This window comes from Pinus tabuliformis, chromosome 8 (genome assembly GCF_031772625.1).
Source record: "Pinus tabuliformis cultivar Carrire ecotype Pingquan chromosome 8, CPIR1, whole genome shotgun sequence".
Classification (NCBI taxonomy): Eukaryota; Viridiplantae; Streptophyta; class Pinopsida; order Pinales; family Pinaceae; genus Pinus; species Pinus tabuliformis.
In genome coordinates, this window is record NC_142294.1 from 943,942,706 (window position 1) to 943,969,006 (window position 26,301).

At 36.0% G+C, this 26,301-nt stretch overlaps 1 pseudogene; it reads right to left on the reverse strand.

Annotated features, from left to right (window-relative positions):
• Positions 1-20,145: 20,145 nt before the first annotated feature.
• Positions 20,146-22,097, reverse strand: LOC149238607 (UDP-arabinopyranose mutase 1 pseudogene; annotated as a pseudogene).
• Positions 22,098-26,301: the final 4,204 nt, after the last annotated feature.

Consider the following 26,301-nt stretch of genomic DNA (forward strand, 5'->3'; position numbering starts at 1 on the left):
ATTATTTGTGAAATGTTTTCTGCTATTCTACCTATCATTGTATATACCGGTTTGTTTAAATTCCATTACAAGTGTGTACTATTTTCATTCTTCAGTTTGCAGTCTGAGGTGAAGGCTATAAAACTGAGACTTGATTTCAGTTTTGGTTTGGTTTGTTAGAGTCAGGTCTTTCAGTCAATTTCAATCTTGAGAGTGAGTTATTTTTGAGTCAGTTTTCAGTCCTGAAATTGAGTTATTGAGTCAAGAGTTTGGTTTTGATTTGTCGAAGTTATTGACTCCATAGCCCAATGGACGAAGGCACTGCTTGCTTTCCCAGAGATCTGCAGTTCTTGGCACCTCCAAGGAGCTACCATCCCCATTGGAGCCAATGTTAGTGTCAGTATCTTCATCCCTCCGTCAGAGATCAAATCCTCTTGTTGCATTGCATATTAGGTGTCCTGCCCAGTCAGCTGCATTCCATTGGGCGCATGGATCATCTGACAGTAGTGGCTTCTCCTACAGTTTCCCTCATGTCATTTACCTGTTGCCTCATGTTTATTCATCAAAAGCATATACAGTCACCTTTTTGTCTTAAAAATTGCAAAAGTCTTTTCCAGGGTTTCATTGTCATTTAGGTCTAGGGTTTCATTAGGATTTCATCAAAAAGGGTTTCAAAATGTCCAATAACAGCTAGCAGGCACATGAGGAGGTTCAAGTACCAATAAAGTTCATAATCAAGTTCTCATAGATGTGTTTTCCTCAAAACTCTAGTTTGAGGAAAAACAAGGTATTTCAGATTTTATTGTATAAATCATGTAATTTTATTTCCTTCATATGTAAATCACTTCACTTGCAACCTTGGTCATTTTCCCTAGCCTCAGTAGCTCCAAGCCCCTGCAAAGCAAACAAAACATAAGTCATTCAGTTCATCACAAGCTCAAATAAAGTGAAAAAGCTCAAAAACAGAGTTAAAAGTCAAGTCATATTCCAAACATCATAAAAGTGGGTTTTTATGAATCAAAAATTAAAAGCTCCTTGTATATAATTGTCTCCCTCAAATCAAAAGCTCTTTTACACTCAAAGACAAATTTTGAGCAAAGAAAATTCGGTTTTAGAGCAAGCAAGAGAAATTTGGAGAAAACTGCCCAAGTTTAGAGGCGCGGCGCACATAGCAGGCGTGACGCATAGGGCCGTGATTTCTAATGTTAAAGTGAACAGGCGCGGTGCATACAGAGGGCACGGTGCATTGGGTTTGAGGCACAGTGCATAGAGCTTCCAAGCCCGAATTCTTCAACAACTCACTCCAAATCGACCAAACGCTTGGATCTTCATTTGTGCAAGTAGGTTGAGCCTTTATCACTACGAGTAAAATAATTTTTCATACAATTTATGGTGGTTGTCTTATGGTGGTTTTCTAAAAGAAAATCAAACCCTACCCTCTTGCTATTTCCCAAAAATCTGCTGCCTAGGGTTTGTATTGATTATTTGGCTACCAAGTCCATCTTCCCATTCCCTCACCTTTCCACTCCCTCACTCCATTTTCCCTAATTCCCCTATTCCCTAAATTCACATATTCCTAAAACATCATCTATTCCTATCCCAATTCCCATTTCCCAAACCCTAGTTGTATACCCAAAACTCCCAAATTACTCCCTAAATCCCCTATTTCCCCAACTAAACCCTATCCCAACAGTACTAAAAATCCCTCATTGTTTCCTCTCTCCACGGTCCCTCACATATTTTTCACTTGCCAGCAGAGAGCAAAAACATCATAAATCACCTACTTCCCATCATAATCTATTATTTTCCAAATGGAACTAAAGTGATTTTCAAAGAATATACTCAATTCGACACTAATGAAAACAACTTAATACCTAAGAACCAAATGTTATTTTCAAAAGATGTTGAAAAACAAAAGGAATCTTTGAACTAAAGTGATTTTCAAACAATCTACTCAATTCGACACTAATGAAAACAACTTAATGCCCAAGAACCAAAAGTTATTTTCAAAAGAAGGTAAAACATAAAAAGACTCTTTGATCAAGGGTGATTTTTCTCTGAAGAGAAGACCAATGAGTGAATGAAGGATGACTTAGAAGTCCTAGAAACCCTAGAAGGAAAATCAAGCTCCAAACACACTTAAACCAAATCAAGAGGCAATTGTAGTCAAATAAACATGTCCGACAAGACAAGGACACTACAATCATACTCGTAATCCACTGACAGAAGGTGAAATGTTGAAAATAAGAAGACAAACCCTAGTTTTGTTTAACCTCTGATATCATCGCACTTGTTAAAAGAAAATAAGTGATCATCGCTACTATAATCAACACATTTGTGACGTCATCGTGACTATTAGGGAAAAAATTGCGATGGTCAAGAAAGATAAAGAATAAACAAAAAATCTTCAAGAGCGGCACAAATCAAGAACCTTCAAGCAATTACCAAAAAGTGAGAATAGTTAAAGACAAGCAAAAAAGTCTGGGAATGGACAGTTGGTCAAACTCATCACAAAAACAAGGTGAAGGATTGAATGGAAAGGATCATAGGCACCCCAGCGGAGTCAAAATTTTGTTGTCTAGGTAAATCCTCTCTATGGATAGAGACGATCCCTCTAGCCCAATGAGTGGGTATAGCAATGGAAGTGACAATCTACTAGACACTTTCCTATGTTTCAATTGAAAAGTGAGACAAAGAAGATGGCCTACCTTGTTCTGATGCTATCTCGATCTCCTTCGTTGAATACCTTGAATCACTTGCATCACGGGCTCATTCTTACTGCTCATAGCATGTATGCACCTACACAAGAGATCAAGACACAACAAGGCATGCAAATACAAATAGCATATTAAAAAGCAACCAACTTAGCCAATCAAGGAATGTTAAGCTGAATGATACATGAGCATACACAATTAGGGAAAATGAGCCAGAAGTTGTATATTAATAGAAAATAAGGGGAAGCATGCAACCAAGCCTTGACATTGATAGGCTCTCCATGAATGAATATCGAAGTCCAAGCTAAGCTCTCCAAGCACTCCTTCTCCAAGCTAAATGAGTAGCATATAGGCACAATCTTAGCATAAGGGTGAAAATAAACATAGAACAACCATTTGGGAATGGGAGAGGATGCATATATAGGTTGGGAAGGGGAGTTAGGACCTCTCTAAAGATAGGATTAGGCCCTTATCTCAAGGAGGTAGCTCATAGGGATAAAACCAAGAGGTCAAGTTGAGAGAATTTGACCTCATCTATGCCAAAAAACCTCCAGCTTGCCACTCTAGAAGCTTTGAGATCATGAAGCTTCTCATCCTCTTTGGGAAAATTTCCTTTTTGGGATCATCGCAGGTATACAAGTGAACAGAGTGATGCCATTGCAGGTCAAGTGCAGTGCAACAGGTGATCATCGTTGTTTTTAGTCTCATAAGCGTGATGATTCTCAAATTAGGGTTTTAGAGCTATTTCTTTCAGGGAAATATCAAGGCATTTTCCAATCAATGTCTTACGAAGGATCTGAGTTTCATATATGAATGAGTAAACTGCATAATGATCATGTTTCAAGAACTTTGGGGTATGTCACAAGGAAGTGCACGAGGTGTGACAAAATATTGTGTAACACGCCCTCTTTTCCATTTTTTGGAGCCCATTACAGAAGCTTAGGACCTCTATTGTCAAAATCGAGAGAGACACAAGGATCAATACCACACCATTTCCATCATGGAAGTCTCTGTTCTAATGATTTCCAAAACTCATTTTTTGGACCTGCTGCACGCTCAAAAAATCATTTTAGGTACACCTTCTCTTATTCTTTAATTCATATCATTCAGTCAATCACCGATTATGTATATGTTTTAAAAATATGCTTTCTCTTGGGGTATTGGTTGTGTATATTGTAGGTACATCACAAAAATTCCCCTTCAACGAACACCCCAATAGGCAAATAACAGAGCAAGTATCATTCACCACTTAGCATGATAGGTTTCCTCTTAAGATTTGCATATCCTGACATAATTTCTCCAAAATGCACCATAGGGTCCATCATCTCAACCATGTTTATGACCACCTTGCCTTGCATATGATACAAATCCATGTCGGTCAATAGAGCCCTCCCACTCATGGCCCTCTTCAGGTTCGTAGACCCTTATTCACTATTAGGAGCCATGACCACCTACTCAGGCCTCAGAATCACTCTAGCTACATGCCTTGAAGATCAACCTCATTATGTTGCACTCATCGCCCATACACCCCCTTCTGAGGCCATCTCTAGTAATTTATGACAGATCAAGGCAAATGCACCACTACATCCTACATTTTCCTAAAATCTACCTATATTACATAGCCCATCTGTATCACTTCATCTACCTCACCAACCCAGCACAAAGACCAACCAATGGGGCCTCCACCCTCAGCAAAATCACCACACCTTGATACACGTCACCATTATTATGGGGAACCCATCTCTATGTCTGTACATCCAAATCACCTTCATATTCTTTTGGCAAGTGTACAAATATTTTTTTAGGAATACTACCCTCTCCCATATTTTCATGTCTTTTACCTGGCCGAAGTTTCTAGTTGGCCTTGGTTGGAGCTCACACATCACCCACAGTCATTTACTATCTTCACGCCAGTTAGAACATACTTACACCCACCCTGGAGATCCTACCGACTCAAGGGCCATTCCTATCACCAAACGTGTTTTGACTATTGCCATTTGCATAATAGCTCTTACCTTGGGCCAGTTGTCCATGTCCACTCATATTGTCATCTCTCATTATCATGCCTTATATGAACCACACTATTAAATTATATTTACATCTTATATTGATTCCTCGAGACAACATGTCAGTGGTTGATGATCCTTTCCTATTGAATTCAACAGTCATATTCTAGGATAGAGGCAGTACCTTGGGTACTCCCCCCGGAAGGGATATCCTTATGTGGCATAATGGGAATCACTATTTCCTATTTATTTCACCAATCCCCTTGACATTCGACACCAACACAAGTTTCCATGTCAAGGTGGTACCATACTTAATGACCGTTGCAGTTCTTTCATTTAGTCAAAGGCGCTGACATCACCAAGCACCTCATTCAACAGTGCTCACATCATGATATAGGGGAAGTACCCAAATTCGAAGACACATGCATACCTCATCACCTAATTTAGCAGTGCTTCACCTTTTTTATGCATGGGGGAACAAAATTCAGTCTATTTTTCCAAGAAGCACCCATGAGGGTGCCAACAATTATCATCCTCAGTCATCAACACATCAACCACCATAACATTGACTTGACATAACCATTTCCTATTTGTTTGTAGTAATTCGTCACTAGTCATCATAACAAGCATGGGACATTCTTGCCTTATATAAACATTTTCATTTTTTACTCTTTATGTTTTCTTTAGAGTATGGTTATCCTTTATACTCAGTCAAGGGGTTTCTCTACTCATATCCATCACAAGCTATCCTCTCTCTCGAACAAGTTGATCAGATTCTTTGTTAGAACATAAAACGTGATTTATTTCAGCTATAGATTTTCTCCTAACCTCATACATTAGGGGGGAACTGTTAACACCAGAAAATCGTACACATGTTTGCACAATAAAGAAGATGCTAAAAGACGTCTAGCAAAACGCACAAGTGAAGATTTTCTGGCTGAAGACATGATGAAGTTTTAAAAAATTAATTTATTCTAAGACCCAAAGTTTATAAGGTTAAAAAAATGAGAGCTTCGCGTCTATTTCTTCGACAGTCTCATGCAAGCAGAATTTCCTTTGAAAGTCACATGATCGAAGAAACAGATGACTGAGTAAATTTGAGACCACTTCAAACACTTGGAGGTGATTTCCTGATAGGATCTCAATCGAGGACAGTCGAATTCGAGTCACCCTAAAGATATGAAACACTCAATGGAATCATCTTGTCGTACTAATGAGTCATTGCCATGCATGAACCAAGAGAGGCAAGAAGGATTCAAAAAATTACATATAAACAGGCCATGTGAGAACCAAAATATGAGACATTGTTATGCTGGCCAAATTTCTATCAGACAAAACCAACATTCCATTGTTGATGCCAAAGAAATCAAGAGCATTAGCATGTTGGCCATATTTCTTCCAAGAAATCCATTATCCTAGTGAGAGAGGAAGAGTCCACCATTGGAGAGTCTTCATACCTCTTTGAGAGAGAGGAGAAATTTTCAAAGAGATCGAGGAAAAGAACCCCCTTGCTGAGTATTTTTTGAGCACCATAGCTCAAAGAATTCTCTTCAAGTGCTTAAGATTCATCTATTGTATTCAACCTCTACTACCAACAATCAATAAAAGGAGTTTTTTCCTATATTTTGTTGAGTTTTTTTCTCCATTGAGCCTTGTTTATGTATTTATCTCTTTGTTCTAGTTTATGTTTTTATATGCATTGTTTTCACTATTTGCAATTCTTTGTTTATCTAAGTTTGTTCACTCACTACACCAACTCTGTCTGTGATCCTTTGCAGGGAAAAACCAACTGTTAAGGAGGTGTAGTTTGGTACAACATTGCCACAAAGACACTACCACACACCTATCTTGGACCTCGGTCCCAACTATGCCCTACGGAAACTTCCATGGTAACATACTCTCAAGGAGATTCCTTTCACCACCTTAGTAGCACTATGATCTATTATATGCTCCAATATATTTTCTGCTCAACTACTTTAATATGTGGTTTGATACCACCTATCTCAGATTCTAGTGAACAACACTTCACTATCATTCCACTCCAATATCACCTTAGCAGTGATAAGCTCGAATACCACCTTAGCAGTGATAAGCTCGAAGATCACTTCCATATCGTTCTACTTTGATATCATTTTAGAGGTAATCAACTCTGATATGAACTATGATGCCTCTAGATAATTCACATAGATTTAGGTGCCTCATGATCTCTAGTCTTGTGGTGTCATTATGTTTCTCACCGATGTCTTGACCACCTCAACAATACTTCACCTAATCTACACCTCAAAAATCAACATTTTGTTTAAAACATCTTAGAAAAGTTATCCAATGGTAGATAACTCTTTGAGAGAATTTAAATACCTAAGATATATAATGGTAGAGAAAAAATTGAGATCAATATGTTGGTAAGGAATACTTCAAAATAACTCCAGCAAGCTAGAAATTTTCATGCTTCGATCTCATAATTTGGAGAGTTGGTTATCCTTTCTTAAGTATGCCCTTCAAGCTCTTCTAGTTTACCAAATGTAGCCTTAGCTTCTCCCAAATTCATCTTCAAATCCATCACTACCTTCTATAGAGGTTTTATTTAGAGAGGAGCAAAGAAAGAAAAAAATGGTCATTAGTTTCCTTGGAAAATATTTTCATGCCCAAGTTGGCCAGGGGTATGGGCTGGAGACTTAGAAATCGTGAACAAGGCAATGAGATCAAAACTATGGTGGAGATTGATTCAGTGATGAAATGAACTTCAGAAACAAATATAGGATAAGGAATATTTCCACACCTCTTCTCAGTTGAAAAATTTAAGAGTTGGACAATATCCCTTAGGATCCTCTATATGGAATTTGGCACAGTCCAACTAGAGTCTAATCCAAACTCACACCTTTTGAGATACTAGGAATGGATGCACAACCATCTTCTAGAAATGTGCTTGGAAACAAATTCCATGGTTGTGGAACTATGAGGAACTTAGTGTGTTAGAGGCATTTACTTTTAAGCAATATTGCACTACAATAGAATATTTTTGGAAACTTATGCATTATTTTATGCTTTAGAGAGGATGGAAACCAATCGAGGATTATCTGACATGACCAACCTTAGCTACCTGGCCCTTTCTTGTTGAGTAACTACAAAGCTGTAAAGCTATCGCTACTCAGGACCATGAAACAATTTGGAGATATCATACTAAAGTGATGTTCACTCTTAATGAAGCATATTCCCTGCTAGTTGGTCACAAGGATATCCATCAAGAACCTCTTTGGTGGAAAATTTAAATGAATGGCTATTGGGAAAACATTGCACAATTCTTGTGGTTGAGGAAGAAAAAATATATTCTCGTAGGATCAAAGCAGAAAAAAAAAGGATTTTAGGGTCCTTTGATGTGCCCCTGATGTTGGAATCGGGAAGAGACTATGGAACATATTATGAATTCCTTTCCTTTTGTTTTTTGTCTTTGGGTGCAAGTATTACTCCTTTTTGATACTGAAACCACAATCAACATCCTGGTAGACACTTTTGAGTAATTAGAACTAGCATATTCAGTAACTTTTTCTTGAATCAAGCATGGATTCTTGTTCCTCGAATTTTCATATAGGTGAATTGGAAAGAACGAAATAAGAGGATATTAAAACAAAAGAAAAATGAATGAGGTACAATCTATCAAATTATTAAGAAAAGTATCTGTTAGACCATCCTCTCTAAAGCATGGAACGAGGAATACTAGAAAGTGAATTAACATGAAATAAATATTTTATCAAAACTTGAGCTATCCTTTAATGACCTCATCTCCTCCTTCCAAGATCCCCTCTCCCCAAAATTCCTCTCCCAAAATCTACATTCCACCCCATAATGGGTTTTGTGAATTTAAATTTTTATGGTGTTTCGAGATTGGGAAGGTCGAGCCTTGAAGTTGTATGTTTGAATTTTTTTTATCACAAGTAATAATGTGGTAGAATTCCTCGCCTTGGCGAGAATTTTAGGACTTTCGATTAATGAAGGATATTCAAAATTGTAGATTGATTGTGATTCCTAGTTGGTCATCTAAATTTTCATGAAAATAATCAATAAGAAACCTACAAAAAAACTATCCAAAAGTTGGCATTTGGAACACATAATTTATCACATTCAAAAGTTGCTCCATTCTATTCCTTGTGTCACAGCTTTGGATTCTCGATGAATGGGAAACAAAGCGGTTGACATCTTGTCTAACTTGGGGTGTCAGGATCGAGACATTTGTATAACATAATCATTATCTGAAGAGGTGTTTTCCAGCTAGAAGGAACCTCTGCAAGTAAAACTAAACTCTGACAAAAAGCCCCCAATTAGGGTGTTGGAATTTAGGACGTTCAAGGTCAAGGGGCACTTGGGGGGGGGGTGCCACCACCTTTCTACTCCCACAAAATTTTTAAGAGGGGTATTAGCATAGCCAACCCTCCCCATGCGACACACATATGAACTACATACACTACTCTTCATTCAAATGATAGTCTTTACTACACTCGATTGTTCTAAGAGGAGAGAATATTTGGTTTGGTTCCAAATAAATGGTCCACTAGCTTCAATGCTCCATTATTTATGAGAAAAACATACTCTTTTTTCATTGATTCTTTCCATTCATCATGAGAAGAAACTTATTTAAAGAAATTTTGTTCAAAATTAGTAGATAAATTTAATTCATGATCATAAAAACATCCATATCATCAGTTGAATGTAAATCATTTACATCACCTCCAATTTGTCTGGTGGCACTTCTCGTTCCTTTCTTTCCAACCTCATTAGGATGAATACTTTCAATTGTTTTAGTGAGACATTTTGGAGGACCATTTTGAGATGGTCCAAGCTTCTCTATTAATAGAGATGGGGCCACATCAATATTTATCCTTCCAATCCTCTCAATCACTTCACTCAAAGTGTCTTCTTGATATGGAGAAGTGGTTCGAACTTCATGAGGGGTAGAGAGTGAATCAGAAGGAGATTCCATAGATTTATCTAAGATAGGGATCCCCCCTTCAAGATGTGGAATATCATTATCAAATTCATGAAAAGTTTTTACATGATTGAATCTGCCCAAACAATCAAGTCATCACTCAACAATATTGTCAGTCTTGGAAGATTCAAGAAAAATCACACCTCTAGACAATATTAATTACTTATTTACCTTATCATATATATGATATGATTTGGTGATATCTAATTACCCCAAGAAGATACACTTTCAACTCCTTGCACCATGTTTGTTAAATATTTTTTTCTTAGGAATCAAGGCATAACGGGTGGAACCAAAGATCTTGTGATGTCTTACCAAAAGAATGTGGCCATAAAAATTTACATAAGGAGTCTTGTTGAGATCTTGAGATGGACATTTATTTTTGACATATACTATACATAGAATTTTATCAGCCTAGAACATCAACTTTAAAATTTAAACTCCTTGCACCAAGTTTGTTTCCTTGATACTTAGGAATCAAGGCATAACGAGTGGAACCAAAGATCCTAAGATGCCTTACTAAAGGAATGTGGTCATACCAAATTACACAAGGAAGTTTTTTCTTGAGAGCATGAGATAGACATCTATTTTTTAGATTTACTATACATAAAACTGTATCATCCCAAAACATCAACTTTACATTTTTGACAAGCATCATGGAATGAGCAATATTCAAGATAGACCTATTCATTCTTTCAACTACACCATTTTGTTGAGGATTGTATAGCATCATTATTTGATGTTGAATTCCATGTTCGTGAATATATTTTTCAAATTCATTTGAAGTATATTATTTTCTATTATCAATATGAATAGATCTGATATGTGATTGCGTATAATTTTCAATCCATCCATGAAAGTTTTTGGAAGTTTCAAAAGCTTTTGATTTACATTTTAACAAATATACCCAACACATCCTAGAATAATCATCAATAAAAGTCATCGTATATTTATTTCCATTTGTATAAGGAACAGGGATAGAGCCACACAACTAAAAACGAATCAGTGCAAGATTTATACGTGTTATGGGAACGAAATAATGAAATGGTTGTTTCCTATATTTTCCTAGGAAACAAGCATCACATTGCTTCATTTTCCTTGGAATGATTGGAAAACTAGAAATGCTATTTCTTTTCAATATATGAATGTTGTCATAATTAATATTTCTAAATCTTTCATGTCATCAAAGACTAGATGGAAATGTCCCTTCATTATACTAGGAACTGTATACAGAGTTCTAAGCAAACGTTCATTGCAACTTTAATAGTATTTCCTCCTCTTTTCTAGTGATGAAAACTTTTTTGTCTTGTGCTTTTTTAACCTAAAATTTTGCATCAAATATGTGAATGGATTGTCCTTGTTGGCGAATGTGAACTACAGACAAAAGGTTTCTTTGTGGCTCTAGAAGGTAGAGAATTTCATGCAAAAGAAAGTTAGGAATTCCAGCCAGTTTAATCCTGATGATGCCAAGCTGGATGTCTTGAGACTTGAATTTTCTATAAATTCTATTTCTCCATCTACATTGTCACTAAATTCTTAAAAAAAAATCTTTCTGGAAGGTCATGTGGTAGGTTGCACCTGTATCAACTAGCCATGCATCTTTCCAAGAAGAAAATTAAGTATGAAACAGGTCTTTGGTTACTCCAATATTGCAATGTGAAACAATATAATGAGCAGATTCATGTGCTTTAATTTTCCCTAGATCTGGTATTTTACCTTTCTCTTCTTTTCATTCTTTCTACATTCTTTCCCAAGAGAGTTTTCATGTGGATGCATTGTGTCCATATCTATTACAATGGATACAGTGGAGGTTATATTTTTCTCATTGATTATGTTTACCCTCTCTACCTCTATTATTTTTCCTTCCACGTCCTCTTCTACCACCTCCTCCTGTAGAAGAATATCGTGTTAGATTCTTCTGTTTATGAGCAAGGAACACAACTTCTTTAGTAAACTAAAAAGTTGTCTTCCTCTTCCTAACATATTTCTCCCGACCCACAAAGCTCTCCACAAGAGTGCCTAAATTAATGTCTTTGATTTAGGAAGTAGCTTGTATGGATTTAGCATAGTGAGAATATGTAGGACTGAGGGGCTTGAAAAATTTGTGAGAGGGATGTCCAATTTTATTCTTGTGCCATCTATATCTTGCATAATATCTCTAATTTTCAGGCTAGGATTGGGGCGTCATCATGCTTCAATTATAGATTGAAAATATTATTCATCAACTTAACTACCTCCATTTTTTAGTGTGAGTTAAATAAATTTGTCAAATTCTTTAATGAATCATAAGAATTTGTTATTGGAATACTCTAATAACTCGACTCCTTACTTACAAAAGTAATAATTAGGGCATGCGCATTATTTTTCTTGCTCTCCCAAATGATGATCTCTTTGTATCACGTGGGTTTGGCAAGCACATTGTCACTTTCTCCTTCATAAACACATTTCCATAGGTCATTGAATATGAGGGTTTGCCTAATATTTTTGGACCATTCGTGGTAGTTCTCCTTGCCAATAAGAACTACATGAAAAATGGAGATGAGAGAGTGCATATTTTATAAGAAAAGTCATTGCAAAATATTCAAGTAGCTAATAAGAATCCATAACTAATAATAGAAAAGATCCATATTGTTTATTCCACCAAGCTTCAAGAAGTGCATGACAAATGGAACAATTTGGCAAGAATAATACACAACTTTGCAATCTTGCTTAGAGAATTAGAAAGTGATCATTTACATTATTCCATGGAAAATTAAAAAGAGCTCTATGGTGGAAAATTATCCCCACAAGCTCCAACTCAACCTCCTCGTCTTGGTGAATGTGTCGACAACCCAATATGCAACCAAAACAACCCAATACATGACCATGACTTTTTACCAGACAATTAGTGTTTGCAAGATGATTATTTACCTTGTTCGACCTTCTCTTTTGTGCAACAACATAAGATTGGTCATTCATGACCTCAAGAAAAAAAAAAATTAAGATGTAATCCTTTACCAAATTATGTCCATATTTAGATAAAACTTGACCTTTGCACACAATAGAGGCTTGCTCTAAGCTTGCAACCTCTAACTAGTGCACACTTTGAAACTAATAAAATTAAAATAAATGTGTGAGAGCAATGAGCTATTGAAAAACTTCCAGGAAGGATCAAAGTTGTGAAATCTTTTCAATGTAACAAATGTGTGAGAGTGGTGTGTTTTTGAAATACTATATAGAAATCTTGAATTAGTAATTAAAATATTTTCAATGTAACCACAAGATTTTAATATGAATATAGACCACATATCATAAGCTCATGCGAATCATGTTTCGTTTGAGATTGCAAGGATAGATAATTCAAATATGAGAAGTAACAGTTATCATAGGGTCTGCATGAGGCGTGAAAATTTTCTTATTGCGGGGACCACCTGATGTTGGCTTTACAAAAATTTTGCAGGTCATGAGTATACACGGATTAGGGTTGACAGGGATGGTAGGTAATTGGCAACATGCTACTGGTAGGAAACTCAAGCACATAGTAACTATCATAGTAGGATAGAAAAACAAAGATTCATAGGCATTTCTGCTAGGGAAGTAAAATGATAGAGATGTTAGGTAGATCGACAAAAAGGAGTTACAAGGTGTAAAGGAATGCCTACACTTGGGACCTACACTCTGATAACATGTCAATCTAGGAAGGTGACTTCCAATGTGATGTGTTCCATTAAGAGGAACATCATTATATACAATCAAAATGGTGATCTTTGGGATTCAAATTCCAAGGTATTTTCTTATTCTAACTTATGGAATTTCTCTATTCACATATTTACATAACTTCACCCATTCCTAGAGGATTGGGTTTCTTATAGTATTGAATGCTAAAGTCCCGCCAAAGTGTGCTTTGTTTCATTGAATTGCTCTCAAAAAGAACTTAGGTCTTAACTTTAGAGACACTTCAAAATAGAAATAAAGTAGGTCCAAGCATTTGCATAGTTTGTAGAAGTAATGAAGAAACTTCCTTAATTTTTTCCTAGAATACCCTCACACAAGAACATCATATCCCACTTATACATTTGTGGGGTAAAATGATGATTGAAGGTTTATTTCAAGAGTATTCTCTTAGAATGGAATTAAAGGAATATAAAACACTTCCTTACTTTATTACCCGGGTAATATATTTGACGAGGAATGATAAGAGTTTTTAGGATGTCAAAATTCCCACTGTCAAAGTGTCATTACAATCTCTTTCATTGTTTTCTTCTCATAAAGGATAAACTTTGTAGTGTTATTGGAGAGGTGATTATGAACACGGATTTTATATTTTCCTCTATAGGTATTTTCAATGTTTTCCTACGTCAAATTTTAGTTCGATCTCAAAATAAAATTCGTATACATTTCTAAACTTGTTAGCTACAAGATTGGTGTTTATTTATTTACCATTTTGTCTTGTTTTATATGACATGTATATTAGTCTCGGCCTATCTTCAGAAATGACTCCTCGTAATTGATTTTCATCGATTTACCAATTTCTGGTATTAAATCCCTTTTCTTTATCCAATGCACTATTATTTTTGTAATTTTCCATAAACTGAATTAGAAGATGTTTTTAATTTTCTACATGAATGAAAATTGTTGTTTGAGATATATTATCGGTACTTTGTCATTAGTTGGGCATTAATTCAAATACTTTGTCTCTTATTTCTAATCATCCTATGTTCCAATGCATCATTATCATAGTAGGAGAGAAAAACAAAGATGTAAGGGCACTTCTGCCAGGGTAGGAAAATGACATAGGCGATGTCCATTTTGATTCTTGTGGCTTCTACATCATGCATAATAGCTCTAATTTCTGAGGCTAGGGACAGGGAGTCATCATCCTTCAATTCTAGATTGAAGAGCCTGATCGTCAATTCACTACCTCCAATCCTGAGTATGAGTCAAATAAAGCTTTCTTTGTTAATGCATCATAAGAATTTGTAATTGGAATAATATGATGACTTACCTCCTTACTTACAAAATCAATCATCCAGGCGTATTCCTTACTATTCGTGCTCTCCCAAATGGAGAGCTCTTTTTTTGATGTGGGCTTGGCAGGTGCATTTCCACCTCTTTCACAGACACCTCTCCATATGTCATTGAAGATGTGGGTGTGCCTAATGTTTATGTACATTTCAAGTATTTCTCCTTGCCATTAAGAAATACACCAATAATGGAGATGAAAAGTGCATCTTTTATAAGCAATTTCACTGCAAAATATTCAAGCAACTAATAAGAATCCATAACTAATAACAGAAAAACTCCACGCTTTTTATTCCACCAAGCTTCAAGAAGTGCATGATAAATGGAACAATTTGGAAAGAATAATACAAAACTTTACAATAATCATTAGAGAATTAACAAGCTATCATTTACATTATTCCATGGACAATCGGAAAGAGCTTTATGGTGGAAAATTCTCTTGTGAATCACATTTCATTCGAGATTACATGGACAAATAATTCAAATCCAAGAAGTAACAATTATCACAGAGTCCACATGAGGCGTGAAATTTTTCTTGTTACAAGGACCACATGATGTTGGCTTTACAAAATTTTTGTAGTTCAAATGAGTATACATGCATTATGGTTGATAAGGATGGCAGGGAATTGGCAGCATACTAGTGGGAGAAAAATTCAATGCATCATTATCATAGCAGGAGAGAAAAACAAAGATGTAAGGGCACTTCTGCTAGGGTAGGAAAATGACATAGGCGATGTCCATTTTGATTCTTGTGGCTTCTACATCATGCATAATAGCTCTAATTTCTGAGGCTAGGGATAGGGAGTCATCATCCTTGAATTCTTGATTGAAGAGCCTGATCGTCAATTGACTACCTCCAACCCTGAGTATGAGTCAAATAAACTTTCTTTGTTAATGCATCATAGGAATTTGTAATTGGAATAATATGATGACTTACCTCCTTACTTACAAAATCAATCATCCAGGCATATGCCTTACTATGTGTGCTCTCCCAAATGGAGAGATCTTTTTTTGATGTGGGCTTGGTAGGTGCATTTCCACCTCTTTCACAGACACCTCTCCACATGTCATTGAAGATGTGGGTGTACCTAATCTTTATGTACATTTCATGGTATTTCTCCTTGCCATTAAGAAATACACCAATAATGGAGATGAAAAGTGCATCTTTTATAAGCAATTTCACTACAAAATATTCAAGCAACTAATAAAAATCCATAACTAATAATAGAAAAGCTCCATGTTTTTATTCCACATAGCTTCAAGAAGTGCATGATAAATGGAACAATTTGGAAAGAATAATACAAAACTTTACAATATTCATTAGAGAATTAACAAGCGATCATTTACATTATCACATGGAAAATCGAAAAGAGATTTACGGTGGAAAATTCTCTTGTGAATCACATTTCATTCGAGATTACGTGGACAAATAATTCAAATCCAAGAAGTTACAATTATCACAGAGTCCACATGAGGCATGAAATTTTTCTTGTTATAGGGACCACATGATGTTGGCTTTACAAAATTTGTGTAGGTCAAATGAGTATACATGCATTATGGCTGATAAGGATGGCAGGGAATTGGCAGCATATTAGTGGCAGAAAAATCCAATGCATCATTATCATAGTAGGAGAGAAAAACAAAGATGTAAGGGCACTTCTGCCAGGGTAGGAAAATGACATAGGCGTCAGGAAGAGTGACAAAATGGAGTTACAAGGGGCAGAGGAATGCCTAAATTTGAGACATTCACTTTGATAACATGTCAGGCTAGGAAGGTGAATTCCAATTGTGATGCATTCCATTAAGATGAATATCATTATATACAATAAGAATGGTGATCTTTGGGATTCAAATTCCAAGTTCTTTTCCTATTCTAACATATGGAATTTCTCTATTTACATATTTACATAATTTTGCCCAATTCTGGAGGATTATGTGTCTAATAATATGGAATGTTAAAGTACCTCCAAATTGCACTTTTTTTCTTTGAATCACTCTTAAAAAAAAGGTTTTAACTTTATATAGGCTTCAACAGCTAAATAAAGTATGTCCAAGCATTTGCATCCTATAACAATAATAATGAAACTTCCGTCATTTATTTTTCGAACTCCCTCACTTAAGAACATCATATATTACTTCTGCATTTATGGGATAAAGTGACGATGGAAGATTGATTTCGAGGGTATTCTATTACAAGGGAATAATTTAAAGGAATATAGAATAGTTTGTTACTTTATTACTTGGGGAACCTATTTGACGAGGAATGCCAAGAGTTGTTAGGATGTCCAAATTCCTACTTCAAAGTGTCATTACAATCTCTTTCATTGTTTTCTTCTTATAAAGGAAAAACTTGGTAGTGTTAATTGGAAAGGTGATTATGAAAAGGGATTATGTATTTTCCTCTATAGGTATAGTCAATGCATGTAATGTCAAATTTTAGTCCAGTGTCAAAATTAAATTCGTATACCTTTCTAAACATGGTAGGTATAATATTGGTGTTTACTAGTTTACCATTTTGTCTTGTTTTGCATGACATGTTTGTTAGTCTCTTCCTACCTTGAGCAAGGGCTCCTAGTAATTGATTTGCATAGATTTACCAATGTTTAGTATTAAATCCCTTTTCTTTATCTAATGCACTATTTGTTTTGTAGTTTTCCATAAACTAATTGAAGAGATGTTTTAATTTTGCACATGGATGAACCTTGTTGTTTGAGATGATATTATTGGGCCTTGGCATTAGTTGGGCATTGATTGGAATACCTTGCTTTTTTTTTTATTTACCCTATGTTGTAGCGACAAAACCACATTAATATTTCATTAAATGAAAAGGAGGTGGCCATGCAACAATATGGTGATGCTCATGGTCATTATATAAATGGTGGCATGCAATGTAGTGCATACCTGCTCAACCTTTGTGCCTCTTATTTTTCTCCTTCACAATCATGAAGTCCTCGGTAGTTGTTTCACAATTGCTCCATCCAAATAACAAAAAATGAGGGCATCATCACTATTATGAGTGCACTATTTTTTCATTAGATAAAGATCAGTTCCATTATGAGTGCTCTACTCCTCCCCAAAATAAATATGCGTTCATTTCTTTGTTAATATTTTAGCTTTTCCATTTTCCCTAAAAGAAAAAACCTTTACACCTTTTTCTACATCGATGGTGCCATCTAAAGAACCTACCCATTCTCATTCTTGGGCTTGGTTGACTCACTAAAAGGATTTATGATGTGGACATTAATTTTGTTTTCTTTAATTTAATTATAAAAAATTAATAGGTGGATAGTAGGGATTTGATCTCCACTTAATATTCTAGAAAAATTTTAGTATTAACAAATAAAAAGTTGAGATTTATTTTCAAAGTGGTTGTCCATTTTTCCTGATTAATTTAAAAAAAATGACATATGAATTAAGTGTCCCATGAAACGAGTTATGCCAGCATGATACTGTAACAAATCCTATTTACAAACTAAGAATCTTCATGTTTAAGAATATTGGTGCATGTTTTTTCAATGTATATATGTTTAATTTATATATTAATGGTTTTAATAATAATAATAATAATAAAGCTATAGTTTAGTTAATTTTTTATTTAGTAACATGAGATGTATTCATGAAGTTTTTTCATACCAGTGTTTGCATGTTTAGTATGGACTAATGGCTATCTTTCTTTACAACCATTTAATTGATATGACTATGCTAGTATAATTTTGTATTTAATGTTGGACTACAACATCTCCCCCATATTGAGTTGTGACATGCTTCTAAGCATAATACTATTTTTTAATAACCAAGATTTAGTGATAAAGTCAAACTTATATATGCTCAAATTAATTTCATAAAAGATACATAAAATATTGAACGTACAAATATTTTCAAAATGCAATATTTACACTAATGGCTCTTTTAAAATAGGGAAAGTAGTTATGTCACTTTTTTTCTTTTAATTATATTTAATTTATTAAAAAATGTCATATGAAATAAGTTATGATATTTTGGGCATGTGGTATTGATAAGTCATGGTCTTGGCCCATGGTGTTCACAGGCTATTTAATTTATATGGTTGGGCTAGTATTTATGTAAGTTAAAATATCCTTGATCTATCAATAAATGTTGTTGTTGTGAAAGATGAATAACAAAGGTAACAATATTGTACATCCAGTTCACATGGAATAATTTCAGTTTTTTAACAAAGTTTTTTTTTGAAATATAAATTTCAATTTTGATTGGTTTTTTGTTTTCCAAATTCAAAAAAAATAAGTAATTTCAAAATGAAATAAAACTCTTAAATCGTTGTATTGAGGATGAACCACAATAGATGGTTCAAAACCTCGACTCCAAATCAACTATGTGATTATTCCGAAAATTCTATTTGATTACCATCTAAGTTCCTATCAATAATAGAATTGTAAGTTTATAGAATTATATTTCTGATAAAATTGGGGAGTATCTATTTAAAAATAAATTAATTGGTTTACTTATCTACTATCTCCATTTTTATATTAGTTATTTGATTCCCTGAGTTAAGACTTTTGCGAGAAGAACAATTGTGATTTTGTATTTCCATATCATCACATTCAAATATTTTCTATCAATATTTCGAGCCAACAAATGTAGCTCATCATCAAGATGTAGATAATTTGTTGGCTCTAAACATTTAACTAAAAATATTTGAAAGTGATGGATCCCAAAATACAAAATCAAAATAGTTATTTGATTATTCAAAATTACAGATATACAACCATAGAAAAAAAAGAAGGGCCAATAACTAAAACAAGAGTGCTATAAAAAATGAACAAAAAACATCACGTGCAGGGTCCGTGGACTGAAGTAATGAGAAACGTAGAACTCAGCTAATGGCAAAAGAGGAACATGATACCTGTGATAATCTCATTTTCGCTAGTCACAAAATCTAATCAAGCTGTAATGTAATGACGCTGCACTGAGTTTATTGGGGATTTCGCGGCGTCTCTTCAACTGATTAAAATATTTAGAAAGTGTGTAGGACCATATAAATAAATAATATATGATAGAGATATTATTAAATAAAATAAAAAAACAATATTGAAAAGCGATACTAATATAACATTATTAATTATATTTTAGGTTGGCTTTTGCTTTGCCAAGATATTGTTACACAATCAAATAAATCAACAAAAAATTTTCACATTTTTAATAAAAACGAAGTTTCTATTTGATATCATACATGCCATTGCATTTCTGGTAACCAAACATTTAATTTGTGTGAAACACTTAAATTTAGCAATTTTTTTCAACAAAATAGCAATCTGCAATTCCCGCCCCCGAAACAAAGAAAAATATTATCTCAGTAGCAGAAACAGATTCTTACAGATACTAGATCCAAGCATATACTCAAAAACACTGGCACCCACCCCATCGAATGTTTCTTTCTGGGGATGTCCATGTAGTCCCCATTATCATCTAAGTAAATGAGAAACATATTCATGCAAATGTTTCCCAGATTTCAATGTCGCCCCTACTATCATCTCATCTGACTGCATAAAAAAAACCTAATAGCCAGACATCAACTAGAATAGACTATCCATCTACCAAAATTATCATGAACTAAATAATATTGCGCACTGTTCAGAGCTGACAAATGCAAGGAATTAATGTGCCAGATCCTTGGCAACAAAGCAGTCATCATCAACAAAAACTGCACTCTGCAATTCCCGTCCCAAACCAAATAAAAATATGATCTCAATAGCAGCAACGGATTGCTACATACACTAGATCCAAGCATATATATTCTCAAACATATCTGATGTTTCCAGGGATGGGATGTCCATAATCATCTAACTAGATCCAAGCATATATATTCTCAAAAATATCTGATGTTTCCAGGGATGTCCATTATCATCTAACTGGATCAAAAACAAATTCGTGCAAATACTGCATGCAGATTCTCAAAATTAATTGCATCACAACAAATGTTCATCTGACTGCATAAAAAGAAACTAATAGCTAGAGATCAACTAGAATAGACTATCCATCTACCAAAATGATCATGAACTAAATAATATTGGGCACTGTTCAGAGCTGACAAATGCAAGGAATTAATGTGCCAGATCCTTGCTAATTCGTGGATGTCTTATCTGGTCCACGGGGAATTACTTCAGTTTCTGCAGCACGGTTGGCAGTGGGGGGATTGAGCTCATCCCAAGCTTCAATCCAAGTGACCATGGCATCTGCCAGCTTCTGGAAATATGGATCTATTACACCAAGTTTGTTCCTTACCTGCTTTGACAGCTCAATGTAGCATTGCTGGACAGACGTACATTCCTGTGGAAGTGTAAGAGATTGGAAAAATGGAATGATGTCCTCTTGCCAAAAGATTCCCTTGTACTCTTTCTTCAAATTAACAAAGGGGTTACTGGCCTTGCTGTGCCAAATGTATGGCAGCCCTGTCTTCACTCCCAATCCCAAGTGGTCGCAGATGACCTTGACACACCATCCTGCCCACATATCGTCATAGCGACCAATGGGCTGCCCATCGCCCATCAAGCCAAAATACATGGCAGGGCCAATCAAGTCCCGATTGAAGGCCAAATTCATGCCACACATGGGGAACAGAGTACCCTTTGGAATTGTTAAAACTGCATCCACATACCTGGTGTTGCGTTCCCAAGGCTTGACAAGCTGTGTGGGGGCATCATAGTCGGGGATGTTCATCCAGAGGCCATGAGAGACTGCAGTGGGTGTTCCATGGCGAAGGCTGAAGGGGTACCCACGCACAAAATCTGCGCCCTCTCTGTATGGATCATACAGTGTATTGAAAAAGAATGGAGTGGAGGGGGAAAGCAAATTGAGAATGTGGTGGTGGAGAGCATTGATGTGGTTTCCAGAGGGATCCTTGGCAACAAAGCAGTCATCATCAATTGTAAAGATGTATTTCTTCTTGGAGACCATGTAGCCGAAGCAACGACAGGCACTGTCTTTGAAGGAAATGCAGGAGGCCTTGGGTCCCAGGATCCTGTTGATATCGTTTCTGTTGTACAGTTCGTAGTCGAAACCCTTGGGCACGCTGATGGTCTTAGATGGATCCCCATCCTGCACGATGATGAGGTGATACGGCTCAAAGAATGGCCTCCACATTTCCAAGAAATCCAAGTTCCGGATCGTAGGTATCACTATGTCCACTTCCTCCTTCAGGATCGGGGTCCCAGCGGCACTACAACCTGCCATCTTATTATTATTCATCAACTGATGCCGCAAAATAGAAACAAGAAATGAAACAAAACAAAAACCACACGGCCGAAGAACAACCCAATCTTCCACTATGCCGCAAAATAGAAACAAGAAATGAAAGAAAACAAAAGCCACACAGCCAAAGAACAACCCAATCTTCCACTGTCAGGAAGAATTGGAAGTGCGCGCACAACCCAATCTTCAACAATCAATCAGGAAGAATTGAAAGTGTTTTGTCCCTTTCCATTCGCATCTGTGTGTATATATATATATATATATATATATAAAATAAGGAAGAGGATGCGAGAGCTTTGTTTTGTTACGTGGGGATTCACCTTTTTGCGCAATCTCCGGAAAACTTTTTTCGTTGGATTTTGGTCGGGAAGAGTTTTTTGCGTAATTTCTGGAAAACCTTTTTCTTTGGATTTTCGCAGCTCGAATTTTAAAGGGAAGAGTTTCATAAAGCAGTTCAGTTTGGTTATAAATTGTTTTTTAGTTGATTTGTTTAAAATTGGGTAAGAATTTTTTTTAAATTATAATTCATAACTATCCACGTTATTTCTTACGTGTAAAGGGAAGAGTTTCATAAAACAGTACAGTTCGGTTATAAATTGTTTTTTAATTAATTTGTTTAAAATTCGGTAAAAAATTTTTAAATTATAATTCATAACTGTCCACGTTATTTGTTACGTGTAAATCTCTCTTCATATTCCTTTTTCTCATAACCATGTGTTCGCCTCTTTTAGGTTAAATTAATATTCTTTTTTTTCATAACCATGTGTTCCATAACCATGTGTTCGCCTCTTTTGGGTTAAATTAATTTGTTTAAATTTAGGTAAGTTGGGTTACACTTTTTTTTTTTCCAAATTGCGTAAGAATTTTTTAAAATTTAATTCATAACTATGCACCTCAACTGTTACTTGTAAATCTCTTTTCAAGTAAGTGTGATGGTAAGATTCAAATTAAAATATCTTTTAGTTGTAACTCGGTGCTCATCTTTTTTGGGTTTTTTTAGTTAATTTGTTTAAAATTAGGTAAGTTGGGTTACATTTTTTTTTTAATTAGTTTGTTTAAAATTGGGTAAGAATTTTTTAAAATTATAATTCATAACTATCCACGCTCTTAGTTACGTGTAAATCTCGCTTCGGATTCTTCTGTTTCTTGCCTGTAAATCTCTCTTCGGATTCTTTTGTTTCATAACCATGTGTTCCTCTCTTTTGGGTTAAATTAATTTGTTTAAATTTAAATAGGTTGGGTTACACTTTTTTTTAATTATTTTTTTTTAATTGCGTAAGATTTCTTTTAAATTTAATTCATAACTATGCACGTTACTTGTTACCTGTAAAGCCTCTTCAAATAGGTGTAATGCTAAAATTCAAATTAAAGTAGTTAAGGCTTAACAAGCTAAGTGGGGGGCATCATAGTTAAGGATATTTATCTAGAGGCCATGAGAAACTCCAGTGGGTGTTCCATGGCAAACGCTCAACGGATACCCATGCACAAAATTTGTGCCCTCTATCATATAGTTATTGAAAAAGAATGGAATTGAAGGGGAAAACAAGTTTAGAATGTCATGCTAGAGAACATTGATGTTGTTTTTAGAGGGTCCCTTAGCAATAAAGCAATAATCACCACTTGTAAATATGTATTTCTTCTTGGAGACCATGTAGGCAAAGCCAAGACAATTTCTTGATAATCTTGCTCTAATGGACTTAACGACATAGAATCGCCAAAAGAATCAATTTGATCTGGAGTAGGAATAATCCAAGGATCTGTACAGACCAAGATCATATTAACCGAAGTGACATTTGGAGGTTGGAGAGTAAAAGTACCCACTAAAGAAGAGTCTTTGAAAAGACTTGCCCCCACACTCTCATAAGGAATCTTGGTATTTCCCACATATGGGACATTGTCATTCAACGTACTGGAAGAGAAAAAAGATAGTTGGTCAACTTTGACAATTTTTCCTTCATGAGGAAAATGAAGCACCTGGAATAAAGAAGAAACCACACAAAACATAGTGTGGGTCCAACTTTTCCTGAGAAGAAGGTTGTAATTGGGATTCACATCTACAACTTCCACTTCAATCTCAACGAGCTTTCCTTCCAACATGATCGACAAGTTTGTGAGAATACCGTATGGGTGTGAGCCTCTGCCATCAAAGGCCTCCAAAGTGTTTAGGGACTGATTAATAGGAGGAGAGCCAATGGCCTTCCAACACGAAATAAACATGATGCAGGTAGAAGCACCTTCATCAATAACAGTCTGATCGATCGTCTTTCCTTTAATGATAACTTGAATCAAAAAGGAAATTTGATGAGGAAGATGAAGAACTTGGTTTTCAAGATCAAACGTAATTAAACTCGAATAAGAAAGATTAATGACACCTATAGCAGACAACAATGATTTCCATTGTGTTGGACATGTTTGGAGAACTTCCAAAGAATACATCGCCATAGGTGCTTGAGATAAATCCTCAACAATATTATAATGTTGTGTATCTCTATCATTCAGATTGTAAGATGATTTTCGAAGTACACCTTAGGAAGTGGTTGGATTACAGACGCACTGTTAGGATGCTCAATTTGGAGCAGACCAAAACTGGATGAAGTGGATGTGGAAGGTATATTAGTGACTTATTTTTCCACCATCTACTTTTTCAAGGTTCGATAGTCCTTTGTTCGAGTAGCAATAGAAATAGGTGATGAAGCTTGCATCATGAAAACTTGGGAACCAGAGGAGGCAGAGGACTGTGATTCGTCTACCAACTGTTTCTACTAAGATGGAAATGGTTATGTTGTGGAGGTAAATCCTCTCTGCGGACAGAGACAATCCCTACTAGCCCAGACCGGGTCTAGCAACAATCACACAATGCTATCACGCAAGTTCCTAATTGCAAATAAGGAGTGGATGGTGAGAACCTACTTGGATTCCAACGCTAGTGTTCGTAGAAAAGATGTCGCCCTCGTTCCTTTGCCTTCTCCGGTCACGATCCCCACGATCTCCGTGATTGGACACCTGCACATGCAAAGAACAACATGAAAACAAGCATAAAATCTAGTAGATGCAATTATATATCAGTCAGAAAAGATATAACTCAACATCAAACATAAGACAATGAGAGGGAACCATAATGATAGTCATATATTATTAATAAATAACAAAGAAGAATGCAACCATTGTTCTGACGTCAAATCCTCCTTTGGCTGGGTAGTCAGCTACAAAAGTCTTGCAAAGCTTGTTGGGGTGAGGAACAAGCCTCTCTCTCTTTGGGTGACAAGAATCTCCTTACTTAGATTTGGCCTTATGGGTGCAAAGAAGGCTCTTGCAGCTTCAAACTCTCTATCCCTATACTAGAACTGGAACTATTGTAACTCTGACTAGCTTGCTCAAGGCATAGAGGCAAGCTTTTATAGATAGAGAAGAAAAAGATAGGATCAACCACATTATTCATGGGATTGGCTTTATCACTTAGAAACTTCCATGAAAGGTGGCAAACCACTTTCCTTTCTATGGAGATTCGAAGCCAAACCATCCTAGCTCAACATAGATTCAGTTGGTGAATGGGTTGAAGAGAACCTTCGGGAGTTTGTTGGTTAAAAACTTTACTCAATTCGGTTGGCGCGAGTGCGACTCTGGGACAGAGCGCCAATGGCGTGCCCTTTTTAGAGGATTTCCCTCATTGGCGCGGGCAGTGAACTGTGGACCCGCACTAATGCAAAAAGAGTTGTTTTCATGGAGATTTTGCAAGAGATGTCTTCAGGGCAAATGAAGCTCATACTTAGAGGAATATGGTGCAAGTGGTTTCAGGTCATGTCACTTCTCACAGGTCCCGGAATGAGTCCTCTAGTGTGCGGGTGAGGGGTAACAGGGACGGTGACAAACGGTGACAAATTGTTGTGTAACAGATGCCCCCTAAATCATGAGGCCCGAGAGAGAGAGGGGTGAAATGCTTTACAAGAACATGTGTGACTGAAACACAGCCGCCGGAGAACCTGCGTAAAGAAGTACAACTGATATCTCAAGTACATGATATATGTGGTATGGGCGCAGCCATCCATAATAGAGTACATAATAATCTAGATCCAAGGCATGGACGCAGCCATCTAGAGAGGATCGATAAATAGACTCAGGCATGGTCGCAGCCATCCAGTGTATGAGTCATGTAATGATCATAATAATCCACAAATCGTAGCCTGGATTCCAATAGACAAAATCCAGGGTCTGGCGCTCCATCTCAACCCGAACAGGGTACAAGTTCAGGCATGCGAATACATGAGTTGAAGTCGAACATGCATGAACATCATCTGATTACCAGTCAATGATGAAAACTATTAACAGACGCGAGAGGTACCACCAATAATGACGATGGCCCTCAAGGTACTATAGGTACAATCTGCGGCGTGCG